The following is a 15,391-nucleotide window of genomic DNA, read 5'->3' as shown; positions in this document are numbered from 1 at the left end:
ACTGCAGAGCCCAATAGCTTGAAAAAATGTATTCTCGTCAAGGCAAAAAAGGAAAAGGCATACAGGGTAGCTGGAGCGGAGGCAGTGAACACTGAAGCAGCAAGGGAAGGAATTCCAATCCTCGTGTCAACGCTGACCAGGTGTGCATGAACAGAGACCAAGAGAAGGAGGCGATGAACTAAGGAGATACACTGATGTTTAGTCTAAGAATGCATTTATTTAGAGAGACACATACACACGGACATCTAATTATTTCCGCTGTTCTCTGGTCTTGAACCCCCACCACACTGACTCCAATCATGTTCAGAAGATAACTGTAGATGGGTGCCTACAAAGCAGACATCTAAGCTGACCAGTTAAAAACGATTCACAAAAAATAAAAAGGAAACTACGTTGGAAAGCAGAAGGCAAAGAAGTAGAAACTGGCGCGTGCCTTATTCAAAGCCATAGCAACAATGTGTAAAGAAAACAGAAGACATTTTTTTAGTGTCTATCATGTGCTAGGCACAATATAAGAGCTTCACACAGGTTCCCTCCCACGAGACCAACAATGACTGTAGGAGGTAAGTGGCGTTATCCCACTTTTAGAGACGTGGCAATTAAGAGTCCGACAAGTTTAAGTAGCTTGCCCAAGGTCACGTGGCCAATAAATCTTAGTACAGTAGTTAAGTTCTGATCTGTCCAGCTCTAACGGCTGTACTTATCTGTCTCAATGACACACAAACATGCCCGGCTGATGTTCCAATCAGGACACCACACGGAACAAAACTCAGCAGTGTGCCACTCAACCTGTACCTACTACCTATCCTGAACGTATGAAGACTCAGCCAGGCCTCCCTCCCAGAGCCACTCAGCTCTTCTGTCGCATCCCGTGGACTTCAAGCACAGCACTATCCTCCGCTACCAGAAACCCAGGAGTCTTACAAAAACTACGTTTACGAGTATGTTCTGACTCCCTCTCTGACCCTGGCCTGTGCTGTTGAATGCACAAGATGATTCCTCGGCTGACCCCAAATTCTTCAGACCGGCTATTAAAGAGCAGCTGATTGGGTTTTTTTTTTTTAACCCCAACTTTACTACGATGTCCTGCAAAACTGGCATTCTGAAGTGGACTGAACTCGGACGCCGACCTCCCAGCACCACTTCCCAGCTTTCAGGGACAAGCAGCTGAAGATTCTCCTCCAAACACAAATAACAATGCAAAGCCCTGAGAAGGGAAGAGACTCGATTTGACAAAAGGCTGAAGAGAACTCAGGCAGACTAATTCCCAGCTTTTAACAACGTAAGAAACACGATCCACAGAAAAGCAACACACAAGGCAAATGAATAAAGGAAGAGGGGGACACATTCCCTTCTAGGCTTAACGAGGTGGGGTGGGGGGGTGCGTTATTTGAAGATACACAGCAACAGTTTAGGACAGAAAGTCAAGACGCCCACAGCCCGTAAAACTTGTCAAAGTAATTTAACCGGAGCTGGAACACAGCCAAGAACAACACCCCAACTCTTTGGGATACTGGGGTAGGAATTTTATGACTGTAGTGGTCAGCACTTGGGCATCAGGGTAGGGTCTGTCTTGGGCTCAGGAATTTAAATGCCTTCGACTCCTACTCACCTTTCCTTCTTTATCACTGAAGTTGGGCCAGGCTGAGCTCCTGAGAAAATAGGTCGGTTGATTCACTGAAGGGCTGAGAAAAGTTAAAGTTTAAATGGCAAAAGTATCTCTACTGACCATAACACAACATATCTGTGAATACATTTTAGTTTCTTTTCAGACCTCCTCCGCACTGTTTAAAACCAGAGTAAGTCCGACTACTGCATAAATAACCCAGGCAGTTACAGAAACACCACGAACCAGGCAAGTCATCTCCCAGCTCCGCTAAAACGTTAAAAGTCATTTAAAAGGAAAACCTGAATCTTGTCGCTGCTAACCCATAACCAAACCTCTCAACAAGAAGCCACAGGGCAGGGGGGGAAATCCCGGAGAGAATGTGATAGCGTTAGTGCCGGTTTGTTTACAGAGACTCCAGCGACAATCATATGAGTCAGAAATTCAAGCCACCAGATGCTTTCCAACTAACAGGGAGCAAATGGTACGGTTCTGCGGGGCCCTGGAAGATCTGGGGGTGAGGGGAAGCAAAGCTGCGAGAATTGTATTACAAAGGGAGCGAGACCAGACGGCGGCAACTGACTTGGACCTCGGCCTTCCGTACAAGGTGCTGGGCCCGAGAACTCGGGATGGGGGAGGGGGGCACACTGCGCGGTGGCCCCGAGGTGACGGGGAGACGCAGGGCGACCGCTTCCCCCAGCCTAAGGGGGTAAACACGCGCACCCAAACGGGTCACCCGAGCAGCAAAGCCGTCCCTGTGGACCGTGGGGCAGGCTCTTGGGGGCAACCCCAGGGCTGACCTGAGGCAAGGGCAGCCAGTCCTCCCGGCGGAGACCCGGGTCAGGGCCAGGAGAAGACCTGAGCCCCGGGAGCTTGGGAAAGGAATCCAATCTATCCTGAAGGGGAGCGGGCCAGGGGCGAGGGGGTCAGGCCAAGCCGGAACGAGACACGGACCGGGTAGGTCAAGGGGGGGGTGTCCGGCTGGGGCAGTTACAAGCACGGGAGCCGACGAGGCTCAGCAGCCCGCTTCCCGTCTTGGGTCATCCTTCTGCCAGCGGCTGCTCCGACTGTTCCAGGCCCAGCCGCCCCGTCCACTGCCGCCACCAACGCCGCCGCCATCTTACACTGGCCAGCGGCCGCCACCACCACCGCCTCCGCTCTCGGCGCTTGCGCCTGCGCCGCCACGCTTTCCGGCCCCGTTTGCGACGAGGTGCTGGAGAAGACTGAAGGAAGAGTGGTCGCGCGAGCTCTCGGCTCCCAGCCCTCCGCGGAGGACGCAGAAGGGGCGGGGCTTAGGGCCAACGGCAAACAGAGCAAGGGGCGCGTGCGCGCTCCCGTGAGGCGAAGCTGTTTTCGCGGCGTGCTTGGAGGGGCTCGCACCTCTCGCACGGCCGCGGGCAGACGCGGGGGTAGGGGGCCTCCCGGACTTGTGGCTGCGGTGGAACCGAATTTCCCTTCCAGCGGACTGGAGGGCAACCTCCTGGGCGGCCTCCATTTCCGCCCTGTTTTTGAATACTGGGAACAGGCAGTGCTTGCCAGGCTCCCTGTGGAAACCCCATTTCCTTTGAGGACCTTGTTTCCTTAAGTGGTTTCAATCCCTTTGAGACCCGCTTCCCCGCGAGAGCTTCCATTTACCCATTTTTAAATGAAGGGATTCGGAAGCTTCAGATGCAGCTGAGCGATTCAAGAGGCTGTTTCTCCGAAGGGGGAGGCGGGGGGGGGGGGGATGTCGCAAGTTCCGCAGAATGGGCTTGGTGGCGGACGCTGCTTGGCTCTGACACCTGAAGGAAGCTTGCAGGAGATCCCTGGAAAGGTTGCTGCGAGGCGCAGGGCATTCTGACCGGGGCACGGTGCAAGAACCTGACCCCATTCACCTCTACCATTACCATCCAATTAGAATGCGTTGTATGTTACTTATAAACATATGAACGCCTAGCTGGTTTGTCTACTTCCATGATTGACTTGCTAGTTAGAAGGCAGCCAGGCTGGCGGCCTAAAATGTAAGTCAGGCCACATTATGGCCCCCAAAGCTTCCCTATCTCTCTCTCTCTCTCTCTCTCTCTCTCTCACACACACACACACACACACACACACGCACGCACACAATGGCTTCCAAAGAAGGCCTTACATGACCGGGCACCTATTTGTCTGATTTCATCTCCCATACTGCCTACCTCTGCTCTAGCGTTGTTGGCCTTCTCCACTCTTAGCTCCATCCCTAAGGGCTTCTGCATTTGTTCCCTCTCGGGATTTTCCTCTATCAGATCTTTACTAGACTTGCTCTCTCCACTCAGATCTCCACTGAAATCCTCCTCCTTCAGAGAGGCAGCTCTTGACTGTTCCAACTAGAATGATACCCCACACCACCATCCTCCTCTGCCTTCTCACTCTGCATTGTTTTTTCATAACGATTTTTACCTGTGACATTTAAGCTAGAATTCTGTATTTGTAACTGGAAAATACCATAGAATATAAGCTCTATAGTGGCAGGAACTATGTCTTTGTCACCTTTGTCACCCCAACATCTAGAAGAGGACCAGATCACAAAGCAGCTGTCTGATGCCTCCCCATTCCAGCCATTCTTTCATTCACTCCATCAGCATATACCGAATTCCTATAGCGTCCGTAAGCTCCTGTCCTAGGTACTGGGGCTGAAGCAGTGAGGAAAACACACCGACGTTCCTGCATTCACAGAACTTATTTATCAGTGCAGAGGGTTGGGACTGTAAAGGGAGGGGAAGGTCACAAAGATAATAATATTAAGAAGACTAGTGGAAAATGAAGCAGGGTAAAAGCGGGTTACCTGAGTAGGTGTGCTCTTCTACAGAGGCGGTTCAGGGGAAGGCCCTCTGCCGAGGTGACATTTGAATAAAGATTTGAAGTGAGGGAGTGAATCATATACACTGGGGGAAGAACCTTCTAGGCAGAGGAAACAACAAGGTAAAAAGACCTGGAGCTTGAGTGGGCTTGGTGTATTCAAAGAACGGCAGGGCAGCCAGTGTGGCAAAAGAGGAGATTAGAGAAACGTGATCAGAGATTACTCCCAGATTCATAGACCAAGAAGACGATTTAGGATTGCATCTCCGGCAGGTGCTAGGAAGCCATGGAGGGTTCTGAGTAAAAAGGTGACACGATCTGATTTATAAATGAAGAGATTTGGTCTGGTTGGTTCTTTGAACGCTGTCTGCAGGGAGGCGAAATGGAAGCTGAAAGACCAGTTAGGAAGCTGTTGCAAAAGATCTCCAAGACTAGTGTTGCAGTGGAAGTGGCAGGAAGTGACCGGATTCAGGAAATAACATGGAAGGTGGCAGAGGTGCCCTGCTAATAGATTGAGTCTGGAGTGCAAGATAAAGAGTCGGGCTTTCTCGGGCTTTTGGACTGGAGCAACAGGATAAACAGTCGGGCCATTTACTGAGATAGAACTCCAGGCAGGAGGGGGGAGCAGGAGGAGGGTTTTTGTTGGAAAAATGTCCAGTTCTATTTTAGACATGTTGAACTGGAGGTGCCTATTAGATTTCCAAGTGGAGCTACTGAGTAAACAATTGAAATATGAATCTGAGGCTCATAGGAGAAGACAATTGCTGGTATAAACTGGGGAGCTGTTAAGGTATAAATGGCATCTATAACCATGGAGTGGGGAGTGCTTACTTCGTTAACATGGAAGGGAAGACAAGCAGAGTCTATATATAAGTTGGGCCCTCTAATCCCAAGGCACTCCAACTAGTAAAGGTCAGGGAGAAAAAATATCCAGCAAAATTTATTTAAAAGGAGCAACCAAGAGGGGTGTCTGGGTGGCTCAGTTGGTTGAGCGTCTGACTTCGGCTCAGGTCATGATCTCACAGCTCGTGAGTTCGAGCCCCGCGCTGGGCTCTGTGCTGACGGCTCGGAGCCTGGAGCCTGCTTCCGATTCTGTGTCTCCCTCTCTCTCTCTCTGCCCCTAACCCACTGGCATTCTGTCTCTGTCTCTCTCAAAAATAAATAAACATTAAAAAAAATTTTTTTTAAGGGGCAACCAAGAAAAAGAACTTAAAACTCCAAAGAGCAAGGAATCCTATAAAACAAATTTTTTTAATGTTTCAAGAAGGGCACTATCAACTCTCATTCCCGTTTAAGAGTCTGAGGGCTAAAAACCGACCACTGGATTTGGAAACATGGAGGTTAAGACCTCAACAAGAGTGACTTTGGTGGAGCTCTGGAGATGAAAACCTCCCACTCTGTGATCTGGTTTCTATGCTCACTGCTTTGGACACCATTGCTATTGCCACCAAATCTTATTTTGGGCTCGCCTATTGCATTTGACGTTGTGATGATCGTCACCCCTTCTAAATATCCAATCTCACGGATTTCTGTGACACTGTGTGTCATAGTTCTATTTATATCACTTGACCATTTATTTCATGAGCTGTTCTCACTCTTCATTCTAAGTGTTCTTCCAAAGTGATCTTATCCATTCTGACAGTTGGGACTACCATCCATGTCCCAGTCTTTATTGCCGATCCAGGCTTCTTCAAGCTCTAGACTCACATACCTGATAGCCAATGGCACTTTTATTTTTTTTTTTTTTTAAATTTTTTTAACGTTTATTTACTTTTGAGACAGAGAGAGACAGAGCATGAACGGGGGAGGGGCAGAGAGAGAGGGAGGCACAGAACTGGAAGCAGGCTCCAGGCTCTGAGCCATCAGCCCAGAGCCCGACGCGGGGCTCGAACTCACGGACCGTGAGATCGTGACCTGAGCTGAAGTCGGACGCTTAACCGACTGCGCCACCCAGGCGCCCCCCAATGGCACTTAAAAAAAAAACAAAACCGCTTTATTGAAATGAAATTCACATGCCATACAGTTCACCCATTTAAAGTGTGCAATTGGATGGTTTTTAGTACATTCACAGATAGGTGCCACCGTCACCACAGATCATTTTCAACCATTTTTGTCACCTTGAAAAGAAACCGGGTACCCTTCAGCTACCACCCTCTATCTTCCCATCCCGCTGCAGCCTAAAAAACCATTAACTCCTTTGTCTCTATAGATTTCCCTATTCCGGACTTCCATATGAAAGGAATCATACAATACACTTTGTGTGTGTGATCGGTTTCTTCCACTTAGCATGTCTTCAAGGTTCATCCGTGTTGTATCATGTGTCAGTGCTCCGTTCTTTTCTATATCAAATATCGCTCCATTGTATGAATACATCACATCTTGTGTTTCCAATCATCTGCCGACAGGTTGGTTGTTTCTTTTGGCTATTACGAATAATGCTACCATAAACATTCATGTACAAGTTTCTGTGTGGGTTTATATTTCACTTCATTTCTCTTGGGTATATACCTAGGAGTGGAGTTTCTGGGTCACATGGTTAACTATATGCTTAATCATTTGAGAAACTAACAGACTGTTTTTCAAAGCAGTGGTACCATTTCACATTCACACCGGCAGTGTATGAGGGTTCCAATTCCTCCTCATCCTGGCCGATATTTGTTATCTGACTTTTTAATTTTAGACAGCCTAGTGGATATGAAGTGGTATCTCAGTATGGTTTTGGTTTGCACTTCTCTGATGACTAACAATGTTAAGCATTTTTACACGTGTTTATTGGACATTTCTGTCTTCTTTGGAGAGCTGCCTATTCAGATCCTTTGCTCATTTTTAAATTGTCTTCCTATCACTGAATTGTAAGAATATATATTCTAGATACAAGTCCCTTATCAGGTATATTACTTACAAATACTTTCTCCCATTCTGTGGATTGTCTTTTCATTTTTGATGGTCTCCTTTGATGCACAAAGCTTTCTAATTTTGGTGAATTTATCTTTTTTTTGTTTTGCTGCTCATGCTTTTTGGTGGCATATCTAAGAAACCTTAGCTAAGTCCAAAGTTATGACAGTTTTACCCCTCTGTTTTTAGTTATTACTTTTAGGTCTTTGACCTGTTTTGAGTTAATTTTGCATAAAATGTGAGGTAAGGATTGAGCTCATTCTTTTGTAGGTGGCTGTCCAGTTGTCCCAGCACCCCTGTTGAAAAGACTGTTCTTTCCCTCTGGATGGTTTTGGCACCCATGTGAAAAATCAGTTGACCAAAGATGCAGTTTATTTCTGGACTCTTAATTCCATCCCATTGGTATCAATGTCTATTCTTGTGCCAATGCCAGACTGTTTTACCATTGCTTTATCGTGAGTTTTGAAATTGGGAAGAGTGAGTCCTCCTTCTTTATTCCTTTCTCAGGACTGTTTTCTTATTCAGAGTCCACGGCAATTCCATGTGAATTCTAGAATTAGCTAGTCAATTTCCACAAAGAAGTCAGCTGGGATTCTGATAGGGAGGGAAAGCACTGACTCTTGAGATCATTTGGGGAGTACTGCCCTCTTAATGATGTTGAGTGTCCTGCTCTATGAAAATGAGATGTTTTTCCATTTATTTAGATCTCCCTCTGTCAATGTTTTATAGTTTTCACAGTATAGTTTTACACTTCTTTTGTTAAATTTACTCCTAAGTACTCTTTTTTTTTAATTTTTTTTAACATTTATTTATTTTTGAGACACAGAGAGACAGAGCATGAACGGGGGAGGGGCAGAGAGAGAGGGAGACACAGAATCGGAAGCAGGCTCCAGGCTCTGAGCCATCAGCCCAGAGCCCGACGCGGGGCTTGAACTCACGGACCGCGAGATCGTGACCTGAGTTGAAGTCGGACGCTTAACCAACTGAGCCCCCCAGGCGCCCCTCTTTTTTCCCCAATATATATATATATATTTGTGTGTGTGTGTGTGTGTATGTGTGTGTGTATATATATGTGTGTGTGTGTATATATATATATATATATATATATATATATATATATATATTTCTTGAGACAGCAAGGGAGTGAGCGAGTGACCAGGGTTGGGCAGAGAAAGAGGGAAAACTGAGGCTCTGAAGCAGGCTCTGAGCTGACAGCACCGATGCCGATGCAGGGCACGAACCGACAAACCATGAAATCATGACCTGAGCTGAAGTCAGATGCTTAACTGACTGAGCCACCGAGGCGCCCCTCCCCAAGTATTCTTTTTGATGTTATTGTGAATGGGACTATTTTCTTAACTTCATTTTTGGATTGTTCATTGCAAATGTATAGAACTACAATGTATTTTGTAAATTGACCCTATATTCTGAGAATTTCCTATATACAAGATCATGCCGCCTGTAAATACGGTTTTATTTCTTCCTTTCCAATGTCCGTGCCTTTTATTTCTTTTTCTTGCCTAACTTTCCTGGCCAGAACCTTATATATGTAGTGAAAGCTGATATCCTTGTGTTATTCCTGATCGGAGGGGGAAAAGCAACCAGTCTTTCACCATTAAGTATAACGTAAGCTGTAGGGATTTCATAGATGCATTGTATCAGGTGAAGGATATTCCTTTCTCTTCCAGACAATGGTACTTTAATGTTTCCAAATTGAACTCACCTTTGCTCTACCTCTGTCAAACTCAAACTGCTCCTGTTCTCCTCTCTTGGTTGGCACCACTGTTCTCCTGCCTTAGGCTACATTCCCTAGAAGCTGAGCTCAGAAAAGGGATTCCATGCAAATGGTACGTTGAGGGAGTGCTCTCAAGTAAAACCTGTAAATGGAGTGAGGCTAGCAAGGTAAGACAGGGGGAAAAGTTAGGTAAAGATAGGGCTCCTACATTTAGCCTCCACTGGGAACTCCTGGCATATACATGGCACATTTGTCCCACCTCGAGGAAAGGGGGGAATTATCTATTATCATTTACTGATAACACAACTAATGATTACATGTCATTGCTGATAATGCAATCTCCAGCAGAATCCCAGCTGACTTCTTCACCCAAACCGGCATCATACCATTGGCCGTGATGCTGTCCCCAGGAGGGAATAACCTTCCGGAAGTTTCCGGAAGTGGTTCCTGTCGGTACAGAGGGCAGTTCTCAAGAGGATGCAGCTGTGAGCTATCAGCAGCCAAAACTTACACTTGCTGGTAAAGAGGATCTGGACGGGGTGCCAACAATGTTTATATAGTCCACTTCTAGCATTGCTCAGATCCATATGCTTTGTACATAAGTTCATTCTATCCAGGCATTCTGGCTAACTTCTGGGGACACTTACAAGGGGAGTCCCTAAACTGTAAATGCTATGATCTCCCTTCTCTAGCACCCAGTCTAGAGTCATCTCCCCCTTGACTAGCACTTGTTAGTCAAGATGGCTTACCCAGTGGAGTAAGCCAGACCCTCATTCCTGAGGGTTTTGAGCCCTAAGAGATCATGCCCTTAATCAGGCTGTAATTCTTTACTTACTCATTTATGGTTAAAGCTGAGTATAGGAGGACCAAGAGATATCCCAAGGATCATGTGCGCATCAAACACTTCCCACTGTGTCCGTGTTAGCAGCAGTCCTACCTTCTCGTAACAGAGTCAATTGTCCCAAACAGTATGGTAACTTCTTTGCTTGATGGTCTGCAGGCATTAGGAGCTCAAAGCGACCAGATGACGGTCATATCTTTAAGTTTATTGAGATTCTTATGTTGTGCCTGATAGAAGCATCCTCCCCGCACCCCTTACCCCCTGATCCTCAAGTAGATCACTGTGAGTGATGTTGAATAGGGTCACTTCTGTTTCCGCCCCTTGGTTCCAGAGCCCTTGGATTCTACCTAGGGGCTGAGGATAAAGCACCCTATTATGGTCATGTAGGTTCACACTGTATTGTAAAGGACAGCACCCCATTCTTGCTGGCACCACCAATGCACCTTCAAAAGGCCATCCCAATGCTCTACCGGGCCAAAAGCTTCTGGATGGAAAGGTATTTGGTAACAGTAGTAGACCCCCATTGTCATGCACCCACTGCTGCACCTGCTTTGTCATTAAATGGGTCCCTTGTTCCAAAGCATTATTATGTAGGATCCTATACCAGTAGATCAAACGCGTCTGAGTCCTTGGATGGTAGTACTAGCTAAGGCACTCCAGGCAGGATAAGCAAAGCAAGATACGTGATCAGAATAAGTTGCTGACTTTTCCAGAATGGAATCATTGCCACCAAGTGGCTGGTTGTTCTCCCTGAGCAGTGGTACTGAACTGGGGGATCAGCATTGCTCTTTGTGGCTGACAGGTTAGACATTTAGAATAGCTAGGTCAGCCTCTGGCAAGAGGCCGATAAACAGCCTCCATCTCTGCCATCAGGGTGATTCTACTCATGGCACACGGCAAGAACTGGGCCAGGTGAGGTTCCTGGTCAAATCGTCCTGTCCATTCGGTTATTAGCTAACACTTTTCTGGTGAACGCTATAGTAAGTCCCACTCTCACAGACCCACCCAAATCCTCTTCACCAGATCTTCTCTCGCATTTTCCTATCTTGCACCTTCTGGGCCCCTGACCAACCAGCCCACTAACCTTGAGTTCACATATACCCTTGCCTCAGGCCACTTCTCACTCTCCAAAGCGGATAATCACTTACACTGCCTAAAGACCTACTGATTGAGAATTTGCCCTCATCACTGACTTTTAGGACCACTCCAGATGGGGCCACTGAGAAGCGACAGTCCGTATTTGGCTTGCCCTAAAACATATCAAACCAACTCCTCCACGAACCAGACCTGGATTTTTTTCTCGTCTGGCCAATCAAATGGTTGCAGGATTTCTCATGTTGCCACAGGCATGGGCTAGGACAAAGCTATCACTGTAACAGATGTACATAATCTGGAGAACTGAGGATCCTTGTTCAGGTTAACTTATTCGTGCCCACCAAGTCTGTTCGGGCTTCTTCCCAAAGGTACTGTTCCCATTGTAAGACGAATTGCTATTGTATCCACCCAATCTTATGACTTGGCAGGTCTCACAATAACCAGCTGGTTATATGGGCAACTGCTCACAGTCACTTGATATTTTGTGGTCAAGCACTGAGTCTCTATCAGGGTCTAATCGTATGCCAGGAGATGCTTTTCAAATGATGAAACTTTCTTTACTGCAGATGGCATAACCTTACTCCAGAACCCGAGAGATCTATGCTGAAACTCTCCTGTTGAGGATAGCCCGAGAATCCACACGCCATCTCTTCCTACCACAGATACCTCTAGTACCACAGAATCCTCCAGGTCATACGGCCCCTGCCGCGGGGCTGCTTGTATATCATAGCCTGGATCTGCCGCAGAGGCCTTTCTTGCATTCCTAACCACAGAGTACGGTGCCTCCAAAATAGAAGAGGCCTACTTAAGGCACCGCGCTTCTTTCTTGGGGTAAAATACACAAGATGCCAATAACTTACCCTTTACTTTAGAGAGAATGTCCCAGAATGCTCCAGCTCACTGGACTCCTAAAAACTTAACCAACGTGGCAGGACCGTGCATCTTTGCAGGATTTATTTTCCACTCTCCGGAGTGCATGTGTCTCACCAAGGAACCCAGAATACTTGACACTGCTTGTTCATCAAGTCTGATTAGCATGTCCTTAATCCCTGAGTAGCGTAAGCTACACAAAGCATACAAACGTGGTACCCTGCAGAATGAGCTACACTGTGACGATGGGGGAGAAGTAACACAGCTCCAGATCAAGACTGAATATATACTGGTGCCTACCACTTGTGAATGCAAACTGTTTCTGATACTCCTTGGAAGAACGTATTCACTAGATGAGGGGTTGGCAAGCTTTCTGTAGAGGGTCAGACAGTATACGTTAAAAACCACGTACCTATCTGTACCAGAAGCTGTGTTACTTCCTCTCGTAGAGGAAACACACCCAACACGGTACTGCCTGGACTACTACCCACCGAAGTTTGCAGTAGCCCCATGCAATCCGCCTCAGGCCAATCCAGTTTTTGCAAGAGCCAGACGGGTGGAATTAAAAGAAGAAATGATGGAGACCCACACTCCAGCAGCCCTCTACCCTTTTAAGCGTTGAACTAATTACTGCCATTTCCCCCAGAACGCAGTATTTTTTATTTTCTATCTTGGTAGAGGTGGGGGTGCAGTTTCAGGGGCTTCTACTTGGGCTTTCTGCCGATTGTCAAGAATGTCCTTTCTGATTATACATTTGGAAACTGAAAAAAAAAAATGACCATAAAGTGGGTTTCTGGACCCACCGTGAGGCAGATTCAGGCAAGCGCTCCGTTCTGACCCCATATTCCCCTACTGCGATGAGGACGGGGCGTAGGAAGGGCAGTGCTGTGGTGGCGCTTCGGGTCCCTGGGTATCAAAGTCAACTCAGGCCCAGTATCCCTATTTTCCAACTTAAAAAATCTGGGCAATCTTCCCCCAATACATGGTTGACTAAGTAAATGGATCTTTCAATTGATAGTTTGAATCTAAGAACTGTCTCAGGCCTAAAAAATGGGCAAGGAATTTTTTTTTTTTTAATGTTTTTTTTTTTTGAGACAGAGAGAGACAGAGCATGAACAGGGGAGGGGCAGAGAGAGAGGGAGACACAGAATCGGAAGCAGGCCCCAGGCTCTGAGCTGTCAGCACAGAGCCCGACGCGGGGCTCGAACTCATGGACCGCGAGATCATGACCTGAGCCGAAGTCGGACGCTTAACCGACTGAGCCACCCAGGAGCCCCGGAATTTTGACTTTTCAAGTTACTGATCTCATTCTTCTGCTCAATCATTCTTGATCTCTTAATTAAATACAAACCAATACCTTGCTTGGCTGTCCATTTATCTGGTCCCTGGGACCACCCACGTTCCATTAGCCATCTCCACTTTGAACATGCTGCCCTATGGAAACCCGCCCACCCTGACTCTGAGAGTTAAGTGTTGCCACTTGGCTTCGGCTACGCGAGGATCCTATCATCCCCACTGCTACAAGGGAAACCAGTTCTTAAACATCCCCTGCCATCAGCCTCCACCCACAGAGACAGCCACTTCTAAACTTCCCAAAGATGCCAGTGACCCATTCATTAGTGCCTTTCTTTCATAAAACAAACAAAAATGTCCCCAGACCTTCCTAAGGAACATGGTCAGCTAGTGGGTTTTCCGGTGTAATATACATTCATTCTCACATGCCCACTTCCTCTAAGCCTTTTGATCGTTTCTCGTAAGGTCTATCATCTCAACCTCGTTTACTGGGGACCATCGTTTTTTCCAAGCTCCCCAGCCATCTTGACAGTGTATGATAAGCACCTCCTGGGGCCCCTGCCAGGATGGTCTCCAGAGTCACGGGAAAATATCCTCATTACCACAAATTCTGTATGAATTCGATTCTTAACTCATGAAACCATCCAAACAACTACAAATTTATTTTCTAACATACAGAATTTTGGAACAAAGGGGTACCTCCTTTAAAGTCTGAGAGCAGCATAAAAACTCTACATATAGCTTAAACCTAAACTTCTTAATGGTTATTTTTAAGCAAAAGAAAAAGCTCCAAAAATAATATAGAGGTCCTTACAGCGACACACCCTAGCCAAAGAAAAAGTGGACTGGAGGCAACCCTCACGTGAGAGAGAACAAGTACAGAAACATACCAGTGTGGCCGACGGAGCTGTGGAGACCGAGGAGGGCCCCAGAGCAGTGCTACCCAAGGTGGTTCAGAGACTTGTACTGGTCTGTGAACAGTTTTGTGCCCGTCTGCAACATGATGAGTTAGAAGTTCAGAGTGTCTAGAAATGTCTTAGCGTTCTGACATTGCTGTGATGTCCAGGTGCATGATCAGTGGACTCAGCCTGCTGAAAGGGGTCTGGTCAGCTTGGGTGTGGCCAAGCCTGCGTGGTGGGTGGCATGCTGTGTGAACTGCACTTGTCACGGGCAACGGGAACACATCTGAGCGTACGAAGGACTGGGTGAAATAAACAAAACAAAAACCCTGGCTCTTTAGCAGACAGTTTGAGAAGGACTGCTCTGTCTTCCATGAGCCCAGAACCACTCCAACAGCGCTTCTGGGACAGAGAGGAGCTGGAGGTCAGTTTGTTCATGTTCAATCAAAACAAATGGCTTGGGAACAAAACTAAATTGGACTAGAGCATCTGTCTGGATTCCTGGAGTAAGCCCTGACTAGGACAGCAGGACTGAAAATCGGTAAAAGAGAACTGCCAGTACAGCAGGTGCATGGTTCAGGGACAGGGTCTTTTTGTCCTTCCCTGCTCCTCTCTATCCTCGTCCGGTGTTTGGACGGAGCTGGTAGAGACTTTTGGCCATTCAGGCCCTGTGACCACCATCACGAGTCTGCCTCCGCTTTTCCCACCTCCTACACAACAGGGGAGTCAGATTCAGACTGGGGCTTTCATATTCTGATGCGGTCCAGTACCCAGACCTTCCCAAACAGCTTGAGGCTCAATCCCCCATCCACAGAATGTGTGGAATCGTCTTAAGGGTAAGAAAGCTTAACCCCTGGAAAGTGGCATGTTCGGAGCGAAAAGTGACTCAGAGGCTGAGTGTCACCTGCCCTGTGCATTATCTTCTGAGTGCTGAGACAGGAGAGCCAGCTGGTCTGACCAGAGTATCCACCAACACATGACAGCCAAGGTCCATAGATGCAGTGGTTCCCAAAGAGAAGGGCAAGATCAACTCAAAATAACAATGATAATAGAAATAATTTTAAAAACGTTAATAATATATTGCTAACAATAATAAAAATGTGAAACCTTAGGATACAACACCAACTGAAGGGCTTCCCAGATTGGAACACCCAGAGGCAACGAGGCAAGATGGACATCCAGCGTCCTTGGCCAACCGAGGGGCAGCCTCAGCTGGGGAAGGGGGCGGTGGCAGAACCAGCACTGCAATGGTATGAACTGGTCTGCAAACATTCCTCACGCTGCAGCTTACGGAAGCCGAGGAAGATCAGAGAAAGACCTGAACGAAAAACAGGCCACAC

The 15,391-nt window shown here is 47.1% G+C and overlaps 1 protein-coding gene across 3 annotated transcripts in view; it reads right to left on the bottom strand.

Annotated features, from left to right (window-relative positions):
- DCAF8 (DDB1 and CUL4 associated factor 8) overlaps positions 1–2,856 on the bottom strand; it is a 40,577-nt gene extending 37,721 nt beyond the window's left edge. Inside the window, exons 1-2 of one of the 3 annotated variants that reach the window (XM_043568933.1) lie at positions 2,731–2,856; positions 1,613–1,685 (exon numbers count right to left, since the gene is read on the bottom strand). The gene's annotated coding sequence lies outside the window, so the exon portion shown is untranslated. Of the gene's footprint in view, positions 1–1,612; positions 1,686–2,406 lie in introns of all 3 variants that reach the window. The other 2 variants (XM_043568931.1, XM_043568932.1) reach the window with 2 other exon arrangements.
- Between the last annotated feature and the right edge of the window lie 12,535 nt (positions 2,857–15,391).

Source organism: Prionailurus bengalensis, chromosome E4 (genome assembly GCF_016509475.1).
Source record: "Prionailurus bengalensis isolate Pbe53 chromosome E4, Fcat_Pben_1.1_paternal_pri, whole genome shotgun sequence".
Taxonomy (NCBI): Eukaryota; Metazoa; Chordata; class Mammalia; order Carnivora; family Felidae; genus Prionailurus; species Prionailurus bengalensis.
Note: the sequence above shows the minus strand (reverse complement) of the source record. Positions and strands in the feature narration are given on the sequence as shown.